This window comes from Grammomys surdaster, unplaced genomic scaffold (assembly GCF_004785775.1).
Source record: "Grammomys surdaster isolate TR1022 unplaced genomic scaffold, NIH_TR_1.0 100, whole genome shotgun sequence".
In the NCBI taxonomy this organism is placed as follows: domain Eukaryota; kingdom Metazoa; phylum Chordata; class Mammalia; order Rodentia; family Muridae; genus Grammomys; species Grammomys surdaster.
In genome coordinates, this window is record NW_021604579.1 from 1035097 (window position 1) to 1048631 (window position 13535).

A 13535-nucleotide genomic window follows, 5' to 3' on the forward strand; every position below is an offset into this window, starting at 1 on the left:
CATGCAGCCAGGACATTACTTCTTCTAGCAATGAGAGAAAATGAGTTGCAAACTCATTTCTTTCCCTGAAGATGAAGACTTCCAATGTAGCAGGGACCAATGTTACAGGAGCCAAATGCAAACGTTTGGTAAGTGGGTGTATAGGTTGAATAATGGCCACTAAGAAGAGGATTTTCTTTTTTTTTTTTGAGACAGGGTTTCTCTGTGTAGCCCTGGCTGTCCTGGAACTCACTCTATAGACCAGGCTGGCCTCGAACTCTTGAACTCAGAGATCCACCTGCCTCTGCCTCCCAAGTGCTGGGATTAAAGGCGTGCGCCACCCCCGCCCGGCAGAAGAGGATTTTCTAATCTCTGTAGATTGTCATCTCATAAGGAAAAGGGATGGGGGTATATTAAATTAAGCTTTTGTTTGCTTGTTATCTTTTCATGGGACAATCTCACTACATAGCCCAAGGTGGCCTCAGAACTCTTCAAGACTTTTTAAAATTAAAACTCTCATTTATTGATGTATGTGAACACAGATGCAAACATCCCATTCACAGCATGCTTGCAAAAGTCAGAGGACAAATTACTGTAGTCTCTTCCTCCACCATGTGGGCCCTGAGGCTTGAACTAAGGTCATCAGGCTTGGTGTCAAGTGCCTTTACCCACTGAGCCATCTCTCTCACCCAGGGCCTCAAACTCTTGATTGTCTTGCCCCAGCCTCTCTGATGCTGGGATTACAGCCTGCAATTAAGGATCCTGACAGGAGGAAATTATCCTTTGTTAGAGATCGGCCTTGAATAGAATCATAAATACATTTTGTTGGTTTATTTGTTCATTTTGATGAGAGGGTAATTCTGCTGAGAATAAAATCCCAGGGCCCCCCTCACATGCCAGGCAAGCACTCAGCCACGAGGCAGACCTCTAATCCCATGAGTGTCTGTTTAAGAGAGAGGCAGGGGGAGATTGGACACACAAAAGAGCAGATGATTTGAGGACAGACACGGAGGCAGGACTGCCAGCCATCATCTGGAAGGCTGGATTCTCTCCTCCTGCTCTGCAGACCTGTTGCTTGGCTGAGACCTGTTGAAACTGACCTTTGTCCTCCAGAGCTGTGAGATAACCTGTTGTTGTTTCAAGCCATCAAGTCTAAAGTGACTCACGGCAGTGGCCACAGAAATCAATACTATGGGTGATTTGAATCAGTGCTGGTGAGAGGGCCACTCCTTGCCTTCCTGGAATCTTACGTCCTGTGCTTGTTGGTGAGGCTAAGCCATGTTCCTCCATACTAGAACGAGTTCAGTGGAACCCACCTGACACCAGGTATCTTGGGGCCCACTGTGGAGGGGTGACATATTAGGTCTTTAATGTTTCTGCTGATAACAGGTGAGATGTGTTGGCACAGGCCCCGGTAGTCTTGGTGAAGCTAAGTTCACAGTCTTCGTTCTGGCCACTGTGTCTGAACTGTACATGGATATACTAAGATAGCACAGGGAGGACCTGGAGAAAGTTGGGCTGTTACCATGGGATATCCCATCTTTTCTGTCTAGCTACCGAGAGCCTCCTCTGCCAAACTAAGATTTCTTTGAAACACAAATATCTTTGAATTTTGTGCCATGGTAGAAAGCCAATCTGGACACCTCTTTCCATCTTCTTTATGGCCAGTCCTTCAGCACTGTGCTTCCCAAATCCTGGACCATTCAATCAAACTGATACCCACTGCCCAGAAGTCAATGTCCATCCATACTTTCTGCCATCTCTCAATCCAAATAAAATAAACAATCAAGGACACACACACACTCTCACACACACAATCAAGCACACAAACACACACACACAATCAAGCACACACACTCATACAAATCAAGCACGCAAACACATATACACACTGGAGCACACACAAACTCACACACATACAATCAAGCACACACACATGCACACACTCACACACATATACAATCAAGCACACAAACACACACATACATACTCACACACATACACACAAAGGCAATCAGATGTGGTGGTACGTACCTATAGTACCAGAACTTGGGATGGGAAGTTTAAAGTCATCCTCAGCTGGGATACATCCAGGTCAGTTTGGGATACATGAGATCTTGTAATCCTGTCTCAAACAAACAAACCAGAATAAAAACACAGGGCCATCAAAAAGGCTCGGTAGGACCAAGTGTGGTGGCATTGATCACTCAGGAGGCAGAGGCCAGTGGATCTCTATGAGTCTGAGTCCAGCCTGGTCTATAAAGTGAGCTCTAGTCCAGCCAGAGCTACACAGTACGACTCCCATCTCAAAAAAGAAGAAGAAGAAAAAAGCTCAGCGGGTAATGACAATTGCAACCAGGCCTGATGACCTTAGTTCAATCCCAGAAGCCTCATGGTGGAGAGAGATAACTCACGCACGTCCTCAGATGTCCACACCTGTGCCAAGGCTCACACACACTGCCTCCAAATATAAAGCAAACAAACCCATTGCCAAACACAAAGCACCCTGAAAGGTGAGTGGGGTCTAGCCAAGTACAGGAATGAGGTTGTTGGTGTTGCTGATGACTTCTAGCTAGTGGATATAGCGTATGTAAAAGCCCAGAGGTGCTAGAACACGTGCCAGAAGGAAGAAACAAAGAGACCTGGTGATAAGGCTCCAATAGTGTGTGTGTGTCAGAGGCAGGGCTGCTCAGGGAGGTACATGATGGGATATTAGAATTGGGGGTTGAACATTTTCAAAAATTTGAGAGATATGACCCTGCATGCCTGAGATCTAAGCACTGCATTGGGTTGTGGGGGAGGCAGACAAGAGTTAGAGGTTAGCCTCAGCTACATAGCCAGACAAACCTGTCTGGCAAGAACCTGTCTCAAGAACCCTAAGGCTGGGACTGTAATTTGGCCATAGAACACTTGCTTAGTATATATAAGGCCTTACATCTAGTCCCTACCACACACACACACACACACACACACACACACACACACAACCAAACTCACAGACTGCAGTTCATAAATCATTCTGAGGAAACAGGAAGTGAAAGCTTTCGTTCGATTAGGAGCTGCACTGGGGTAGGTTTGTACTTTATAAAGTTTCCTTCCTAGGATGGCAGGTGGATTTTCAGAGACAAAGCTGGGTGTGTCTGGCAGCAGTTAGGAGACTGCTACAGTCATCCGAGCAGGGAATGTTAGCATCCTGAGCAAGTCCCATGACATTTCACTAATTGAGTAAATGCCTATTGGGCACCTGCTGTATGCCAGACCCTAGCTCAGCACAATATGCAGGATGAACAGGCGCAGGGGGATGAGTTATAACTCAGAGGTCATCAAGGCCCTGGGGGAGACAGATGCTCAATTAGCCAAAGCACAGGTCGCTGTTTCTCTTCTAGGTTTGTCTGGCTCAGCAAGGAGCATTTGCAGGTGGCCCTGGGAGTCCCTGAACTTCCATCATCTTGAGAGCAGATACGACAAGTTTTAGCTTGATATGTCATTTATCTATTACTGTGTAACAACGCTCCCTGACTCTTAATGGCTTAAAGCAACAATCGCTTTATTTATTCTTGATTTTGTGGTTCAGCAGTTCGGTCTCAGAATCAACTGAGCAGTTTTCCCGGTCTCACCTGGGATCACTAATGTGCTTGCAATCATCTGGCATCTTGCCTGAGGCTGGTTGCTTGCTAGTGTTTGAATACATCCCCCAAAGGTTCTTATACAGGACGTTCCTCCAACTCTACAGCAGTGTGGAAGTGGGTGAGCCTTCAGAAAGTAGGGCCTTCATGGAAGGTAGCAGCTAGGTTCCAGGGAACTGCCCTCAGAAGGGATTAGTGAAGGTCCTCCGAGATTGGATGAATTCCTCTCAGATCTAATTATAATTAGTTGGAGCCTGCCATCTCCCCTGAATACCTCTCCCACTCAAGCAGCTAACTCTCTTAAGAGCATTTTCTACTATCATGGTGCCATTCACAGTGAAAGCCTCCCCAGCCTAGATGCCAACACTATGCGCTTGAGTCTCTAGAACCCCGAGTTCCTTCTATTATACAAACCTCCTTGCTTTATAAGGTTCCTAGTGCCAAGTATTTTGTTACAGCAATAGAATGGATGGAGATAACCTAAGATGGTTTTACCTGTTCAGTGTTTCATATACCCTCCTGGCCCACAGGTTGGATGGTTTGTCAGGCCCCTCATGACTTCTAATTCTCGTGTAGGTTAAAGCGGGTTTCTGTTTTGCTTTGTTTTCATAGGCAGAGCACAAAAGCAGACAGCTCTCTAGGTCCAGGCTCAGCAGCTGTACCAAGCAGCTCATGCCAATGGCACTCTGAAAATGTTGCAACTTTCATACTCTTGCAGAACAATGAAAACCATACTGCATACTTCTTATCTTAGATGACGTCATGTTCTTTTGACAAGCTCCACGTTAAAATAGCTTCTTTGTTTCCCCCTGAGAAGCTCCAGAGCACCCCAGCCTTGCCACCCACCTCCTGTGGGCAATGGGATTGTGATGGCTGCCACGTGGGTGCATTAATCCACATAACAGATACCACAGACCTGGCAGCTGGTACCAGACTTTTATTTCCCTGTGGCTTAGGAAACTGGAAATCCAAAATCCAGGGATAAGCAGAGTTAGCTTCATTCTTAAGCTTTCTTTCTGAGCTTGCAGTATGACTTAGTTAGGGTTTTTAGTGTGAAGAGACACCATGACCACAGCACCTCTCATAAAGGATGACATTTAATTGGGGCTGGCTTACAGTTTCAGAGGTTTAGTCCATTATGGTCATGGTGAGAAGCGTGGCAGCATCCAGGCAGACGTGGGGCTGGGAGTTCTGCATCTTGATCTGCACACCTGCAGCAGAAGGAGACTGTGAGGCACTCTGTGTATAGCTTGAGCATATATGACCTCAAAGCCTACCTTACCCTGACACACTTCCTCCAACAAGGCCACACCTACTCCAATAAGGCCACACCTCCTAATCGTGCCACTCCCTATGGGCCAAGCATTCAAGCACAGGAGTCAATGGGGCCATTCCTATTCAAACCACCACACAGTATTTTTAGTTGTTTCCATAAGATCCCTGCATTCTTGAATGTCGGGTACTTCTAGTCTCCCCTTCTTTTAAGGTTACTATCCATGTTGCCTTTGAGCCCATAACAACCCCACAGGGCCTCAGTGACCTCCTTCAAGCCTTGTCTCCAAATACAACTTCATTTTCAGGCTCGAGGGACTAGCGCTTCAACACGTGAGTTTTTGGGAGCCACGATTTATCCCATCACATGTGGAGCAGTCTTTAATCTGCCTTCCCTCCTGGCCTGCTTTCTGGAAATGTTCAGGGGCTCAGCATTGCTTTGGAGCCTGATCTTCTGGACAGAGGTAGACAAATGAACACATCATAAAAACAGTCATTTAAAATCCTTATTTAGTGGCTGGAGAGCTGGCTCAGCTATTAAGAGCACTTGCAGCTCTTCCAGAGGATCTGAGTTTGGTTCCCAGCACCCACATCAGGTGGCTCATAACTGTCTGTAACTTTAGCTTCTGCCTCCCCTAGTATGTGTACTCATATGCACATACCCTGTGAATTCACACACACACACACACACACACACACACACACACACACACACACACTAATGGGCATGCATGCACACACGCACCCCTATGTACAATTAAATAATAAAAAATATTAGGCTGCAGTGACACTTTAGTCCCAACATTTGAGAGACAAAAAGACAGAAGTAGTTGTATCTGTTCCAGGTCAGCCTGGTCTACATAGCAAGCTCCAAGCCAGCCGAGGCTGTCCTGGGAGACCCTGTCCCAAAGAATAAAAGTAAACCTTTAAAAGCTTATTTGGTTAGACACAGAACCTTCATTATTACATTATGTGTTTGGTACCCCCCCCCCCGTATATCAAATGGCATCAATGCAGAGGTGACCTCAAGCATAACCATGCCACAGGCATGGAATATGTGTCCACCATCTTATGGCTATCCAAATAAACCAGGTCTGTCTTCATGATGCACTGTTTATCTAGAGATTAGAGTAATTTGTAGTCTACAAATCTGAAAGTCTGTTTATGTGAAATCTTGCTTCTTGCCTAAACTATGCCATGGCTCTGCTTGTGGGGCAGACACTTGCTGATCTGTCCGTCTCACCGTAGGCCTCATGGAAGATTCTGAGACACTGGTGTGGGGAAGGTTCATGGAGGAATATGCTGGGATCTTTCATCCAGATGGAAGACAGAGAGAAGGCAGGGCTGGCAGGTGGAGAAGTTGACCCACTATGTTTTCTGAGACATGGGGTTGTTTTGTTTTGTAACATTATCAGAGACCTGACTGGTAGCTAGTGAGGCAGTTGTGTGTGTGTGTGTGTGTTCATATTGTACCTAACAAAAGATTTTCTCAAACCCTCTCTACTCGACTTTGGTTTTGTCCCAAATGGCTTCTCTATTCATTAGATACTCCCTCTTCTCTTTCTTTTCCCCTTCCCCCAAAAGCCTAAAAAAAGAGTTGAAGACATTTAGGACTTCTTGGAAGACTGAAGTTTGCTGGGAGGACCCAAGGCCTGAGCCTAGACTTCTCTACCTGCTCAGAATGCAGTGAAATCTGTCTCAACTCTACTGTGATTGGAATAAAAATGACCCCCATAGTCCCCCATAGGGAGGGGTGCTATTAAGAGATGTGGCCTTGTGGGAGTGGGTGTGGCTTTGCTGGAGGTTGTACTTCCCTAGGGGATTGGCTTTGAGACCTCAGATCAAGCTAGGCTCAGTGGCTCAGTTCTCTTCTTGCTGCCTGCTGATCCCATCCCATCGTAGAATTCTCAGTCCTCCTCAGCCCCATGTCTGCCTTCATGCTGCCATGCTTCCCGCCATGACTAAATCTCTGAACTGTAAGTCAGCCCTAAGTACATGCTGTTTTTATGAGAGTTGTCACGGTGTCTCTTCACAGCAATAGAAACCCTAAGACACCTCTCTCTCAAGGTCTCTTCTCCCACGGCTCTTCTCCTTAAGCCAGGACCTCTCTGCTTTCTCAGGTGTGATGTCATCGAGGTGGAGGACAAGAAACATCTATTTTGTTTTAAAGTTGTTGTAACATTTGTCTATCGTGTGTGTTGGGGGCAGACATGTGGAAGTCAGCAGACAACTTGCAGGTGGTTCTCTCTTTCCATCAAGTGTGTTCTGAAGATCCAGTTCATATCATCAGGCTTGGTGGCAAGCGATCTTACCTGATGATACATCTTGCAACGTGTGTGCGTGTGTGTGTGCGTGTGTGAGACACACATGCATGTACAGAGGTTGGAGGATGGTATCTGGCATCCAGTTCTATCACATTTACCTTGTTTCTTTGAGACAGTTTGTTTTACTGATCTTGGAGTTTGAATGCTGGCCGGCTAGCAAGCCCCGGCAGTCATCTTAGATTTGCCGTCTACAATGTTGGGGTCACAGATGTGCTCGGCCTCACCAAGCTTTCTCAATGGATGCTGGGATCTGAACTCAAGTCCATACACTTGAGCTCACCTGCTGATCCATCTCTCCAGTCCCTGAAAGATATATTTTCATGTTTTCAATCGTCTCTATTCTCCACAGGCGACCAGGCACCTAGATGCAGGTTTGCAGGGAGCATAGCAAAGCTACATGGGAGTGATTGTCTCCTACCCAAGAAACCTCCCCTAGTCCCCGCTATGTACTTCCACGGCCACAAGGGGTCAGTATAGACCTTGGTGTCACAGCACCAGCCTGGTATTAGGAAACAAGTTTTGGGATCCTAGACACCCTACCTGAAAGGTTCAGAGGGTACAGGGGTGTTCTCAGCCCTTCACTTTTATTCCAGTTGTTTGTTATTTGCTGATACACATCAAGCACTGTTACAGCCCTCACGGTCATGGTCGCAGCAGCTCTGGTAAACTCACGAGTCCCTGTTTCCCTAGAGAGAACAGGCAATAGTAGACTAGTGTCTAGACAAAAATCAACAGCAGCAACAAAGCTTAGATAATAACTCCAGAAGGTGGTAAGAAAACAAAACGGAAATGGGGTAGTCACGGTGTTAGGAAGAGTCCTGGGGGTGAGGTAACCGGAAGATCCATGGGAAACAGAGCAAGGTTTCCATGGCTTCCGGGAGCCCTGGATTCAACAGGTCCGTACTGCAGATGAGGAAACTGGGGCTCTAAATGGCAGTGTAGAGCCCAGAGAGGAAGGATTCCCGAGTCTCTTACCTTCCGGACCAGTCCCTGAATGGCTCTCCGTCCCCTTGCTCTTTAGCTGGCACTGTGTCTTCTTGGGATATGAGGCTGCTTGGGAATGTGGATTTTTTTTAACTTTATTTTTAATTTATGCACATTGGCGATTTGACTACATGTATGTCTGTGTGAGTGTGTCGGATCCCATGGGACTGGAGTTATAGACAGTTGTAAGCTGCCTTGTGGGTGCTGAGAATTGAACCTGGGTCCTCAGAAAGAGCAGCCAGTGCTCTTAACCACTGAGCCATCTCTCCAGTCCTGAGAATGTGGGTCTTAAAAGGATAGTGTGTGTATCTCTGTGTGTAAAACTTTCAGAAAAAAACTACACGAAAACCACACAGTAATGATAGAGACCCCACAGAGTTCTGATTTTGGTCTTGTGATTCAACTTTAAGGCTTCCCCATATATTATTACACATTAAATTCTTTCCCAAATTTTGGGTTTGGTGCCTTGCCTATCTGAAGGTGTGGCCCTGGGAAAGTTATTTCTTCAGCTCCCTCATCTTAAAATCTGAACTCAACTTTCCTAACCCCAAAGCCGCCTCCCTCTCCACACCTCGGGTCATTTGCATGACTGGGCACTGGGCTGAACCCTGCCTCCTGCTCCTGAACCCACCCTGCTTACAAACACCAGCCCTGAGCCCATCCACACAAATGTCAAACCCAGTCATGCTTGTTTAGACACTCACAGAGACGCGATGAGGTAGGTTCGGGTGTGATCATCCTGTTTGCCAAGCAGGAAGCAGGCTCCAGCAAGAGAGAACTTGCTCTAGGTCACACCGTGTGAGCGACAGAGTCAGGATTCAAACAAAAAAAGTTCTGACATCTTCCCCTATTCAAAGTTCACATCTGAGATAATGGAAACCATCAAAGGTTTGGTGTTCGAGAGCATTAAAATCACGTGGGTGGTCCAGCAAGCTTCACCTGGTACGGTACTGCCACCTGCAGAGCAAAGGGTGCTATTGCACCCCACATCAAGCAGGTGCTATCAATTTCTTTTACAGGTGTGTGCGTGTGTGTGTGTGTGTGTGTGTGTGTGTGTGTGTGTGTGTGTGTGTGGCCACAGAGCACTTGTGGAGGTCAGAGAACAACCTGCGGAAGTCGGCTTGCACCTTTCACTGTGCACATTGGGGGATTGAACTCAGAACATCAGGCTTGGTGGCAAGCGCCTTTGTCTGTCTCGCCAGCCCAAGCTTTTCAAATGTTTTTGGTCCAGTGAACAATCTCAGTGAAGGCACTAGGGGGATATCTCAGTGGCAAAGAATAAACTCAGCATGAGGGTTATCCTTGGTTTGACCCCAGTACCACCAAAAAAAGAAAAAAAAAAAAGGATCGGGGTGGGGGGTGGGGGTGAGAGAGAAGTCTGACATGTGGGCCTTTTACCTTATGAAAATACTGAAGTCCAAAGTGAAGTGTTTGCCCATAGTCTTGGGGATTTGAATACTTGGTTCCCAGTTGGTGGCTGTTTTTGGAGAGGTTTAGGGGTGTGACCTCATTGGAGGAAGTATGTCACTAAAGGCAGGCCCTGAGAACTTAGAGACTCTCAACATTTCTAGTTCATTCTCTCTGCTTCATGCTTGCAGTTCAAGGTGTGAGCTCTCGGCTACTGCCTGCTGCCTCCACTCTGTCATCTTGGGTCTAAGCCTCTGGATCCATAAGTCCTAATAAGTTCTTCCTTCTGTGAGCTGCCATGGTCATAGTGTTTTATCACACTGATAGAAGAGTGACTAGCATAAGACAGCTGTTTTACCGATCCGATTCCTCTTTTCTTCTGTACCTTGCAAGGCTCTGCCTTGGCCACCTACTCCGACCATCTTGCATCAGCATCCTTGTGGCAATTACACGTTTATCTCAAACCTCACTCCAGAGCCTTGGCCCCACTGCCTGGCCCTGTTCCTCACCTCTTCAACATCAGCCAGACTTGGCCCAATGCATCCATTTTTCTCTGATCCCAACTAACTCCAAGAAGAGTCATCCTGTCCCCAGAGTCAGCCCTCTGGCATCACTTTTGCTTCCCCATTCCTGCAACCTCCACAACAGTTGAAGATGCAGAATTTACTTTCACATAGAAGGCATACTATAAGTAAACAAAGACCTTAATTTTGAGTGTGTGTGTGTGTGTGTGTGTGTGTGTGTGTGAGAGAGAGAGAGAGAGAGAGAGAGAGAGAGAGAGAGCGCCTTTACTTCTCATTTCTCCCTTTCGCCTGACCGGAATGTTGATATAGTAGATAAAGCATATTTTTGGGATCATGAGGTCTTATCCATTGTGATGATTAGTTTTAATGCCAACTGAACGTAACCTAGAATCACCTGGGAAGGGAGTCTCGACAAGGGCTTATCTAGATCAGGCTGGCCTGAGGGTGTGTCTAGAGTGTGGGCTAGGGGTGGAGGAGATTGTCTTGATTGTGCTAATTGACCTGAAAAGATTTCCCACCATGGGCAGCACCATTCCCTAGGCAGGAAGATCTGGTCTGTATAAGTGTAGAGAGAAAGATCTGCACTTGTAAACATGCAGTTGTTAATTTCCCTTTGCTTCTGACTGTGCTGTTTTAACTTCCTGCCACCTTGACTACTGCACCACAATGGACTATAGCCTGAAATAATTAGCTAAAATAAGCCCCTTCTCCTCTAAGTTACTTTTTCATTGGGTATTTTATCACAACAATAGGAAATAAAACTAGAATGTCCATGAATGACAATCGTTTCTGGAGGACCTAGATACTGACATTATGGGTAACACCGCCAGTCCACCAGTCCTGGACTCTCTCCTGTTCATTATGCTCATGCCACTGAATGACACTCAAAGCCACACACTGATCTAAATGATACAAATTCTTGTTCAGTAAAAGAGTGGCTGTTTAAGTCAGCCCTTGCACTCCGTTCCTCTCTTAGTCTCTGCTGGCCTGCTCAGTCATTCCATGGTCTTCTCAGTGGTTCTGGGGCTCTCGCTGCTACCTGAATACGTGTGACGGCCTGCTTGGAGCTCCTCATTTCTCCATGTGGTCCACTCAGATCCACATTAAAGCGACCCCTTCCTTCCTTCCTTCCCCACCCCACTCATATCCTCCATGGCTCCCCATCACCGATAATATCAACTTCAAGCTCAGCCTGTCACTATCAACGACCGTTCTTTTCTATCCTCACCTACACTGAGCACTTCCTGTGTCGCCAGCCATCTACCCTGCAGGCTGACCACTCTGGATCCATTCCCCTATAAAGCACCGTCCATTTGCACATACTGCTACTTCCTGTGGAACTTTCTGGTTTTATGCACCACCATCCACACTTTCCTCCACCTGTTCTGATATGTGTCCTGACTATGGGACATGCTTCCACAGCCTTAATTAACAGGCAAGTTTCCTTAGGACTTCCATTTTATAGACATGGAAGAAAAGAAGCTTAACAAGATGGGTGTCCATTTACCTGCAAGAGAAGCTGGTAAATATAGTTTCCAGCTAGCAGTCATGTGTCTATCAGCCTATTTGTCTAAAAGAATGACTGATAGCAAGAATGCTAAATTGCACAGGAGTGGTGAAGCACATCTTTAATCCCAGATCTTGAGAGGTAGAGGCAGGTAAATATTTGTGAATTCTAGGTCAGCCTGGCTTCCATAGAGAATTCCAGGACACCCAGAACTACATAGTGAGATCCTATATTTAGAAAAAAATAAGAAGAAAGAAAGAAAGAAAGAAAGGAAGGAAGGAAGGAAGAAAGAAAGAAAGAAAGAAAGAAAGAATTACATTTCAGCAGTTCTGGTTACACAAGACTTGGGCCTGTGATGTATTTGAAACCTCACCCTAAGGCTTGAGTTTTAGTCTCAAGGAAACCACTTATTGCCACTGTCTGTTCATCAAAACCATCCTTCTCTTCCACAGTGCCCTAGTTGCTGATAAACATGACTGCTAGCTAGAAATCATATTTTCCAGCTTCCTTTGCAGCTAAATGTAATTAAATATGGTGGTGCAGTATGATTGCTAGGCCTCAAAGGCTTCTTACTCTCTTCCTGCTAAGAGCTGGACACTGTGTCTTCCATGCTACAGACAAGGATAAAAAGATGTGTAAAGGCTGCTTTGAACTTTGATTGTCTTGGCTGAACAGCAGAGCATCTAGAAGGCAGTGATCTGGTTTGGAATGACTGACTGGCTGGACTCAGAAGAGCTTTTCTCTGCTCAATTCACTTAAAACTCATTCTGTTCCCTTTGGCATAATACACGAGCTAACACTTGAATATCGTTCGGGTGAGATTCTACCTGTTCCCCCCAACTGTTTTGTTTTAGTTTAGGTTTTGGTTTCTTTTTCTTTTTTGGATTTTTGAGATGGGTTTCTTTGTGTAGCCTTGGCTAGCCGGGAATTCCCTCTGTAGACCAGGATGACCTCCAACTCACAGAGATCTGCTTGCCTCTGCCTTCTGAGTGCTGGGATTGAAGGTGTGTGACACCACCTGCCCAGCTTGTTTTTGCTTTTGAGACAGGATCTCATGAAGCCCAGGCTAACTTCCAACTTACTATGTATGTAATTGGGAATGGGTCCTTGAACATCTAACTCTCCTGTCTCCACTTTCCCAGTTCTTTCAGAGGTCTATGTCACCATGCCTAGTTTGTGTGGCGATGGTCACTGAACCCAGAGTTTTGTTGGTGTGAGGCAGGCATTCTGCCAACTGAACTATATACCGAGCCTCCCACTCTCTTTTCTGAGACAAGGCCTTGATATATACAACCCTTACTGGCCTGTAATTCACCGTGTAATCCAGGCTAACCATAAACTGTGGTGATCCCCCTGCCTCCAACTTCCAAGAGCTGAGATTACAGATGTGCGCCACTATGCCTAGCTTCAAGTTCTATCTTAAATAAATTAAATGTTTGAACTCTCTAAGTCAAATTACTAGGTGTGTATTCATGAGCAAGCCAGCACACCTTTTCGAAGCTCAGCTCCTTTATCTGGGGTAATAATGCACTGGGTTAGGTTACAGGGAGACAGCTGAGACACTGAGTCAGTCCTGGCTGGCCTAGCAAGCGGAGAGTGCCTATGTGTAGACTGTTTGTTGGCTGCAATTTGTTGTTGTTTGGGAGGTTATTTTGAAACAAAGTCTTTCTATGAAGCCTAGGTAGACCTCAAACTGGTAACTCTCCTGCCTCAGCCTGCCAATTGCTAGATTACATGTGTGCTATCAGGCCCAACGTTACCTCTAAATTTGATAAACTCTTATTTATCAATTGTTTTTAAAAATTATTTATGTATTTATATATCTATTTGTGTGTGTATGCATGCACACGTAAGAGAGAGAGAGAGAGAGAGAGAGAGAGAGAGAGAGAGAGAGAGAGAGAGAGAGAGAGAG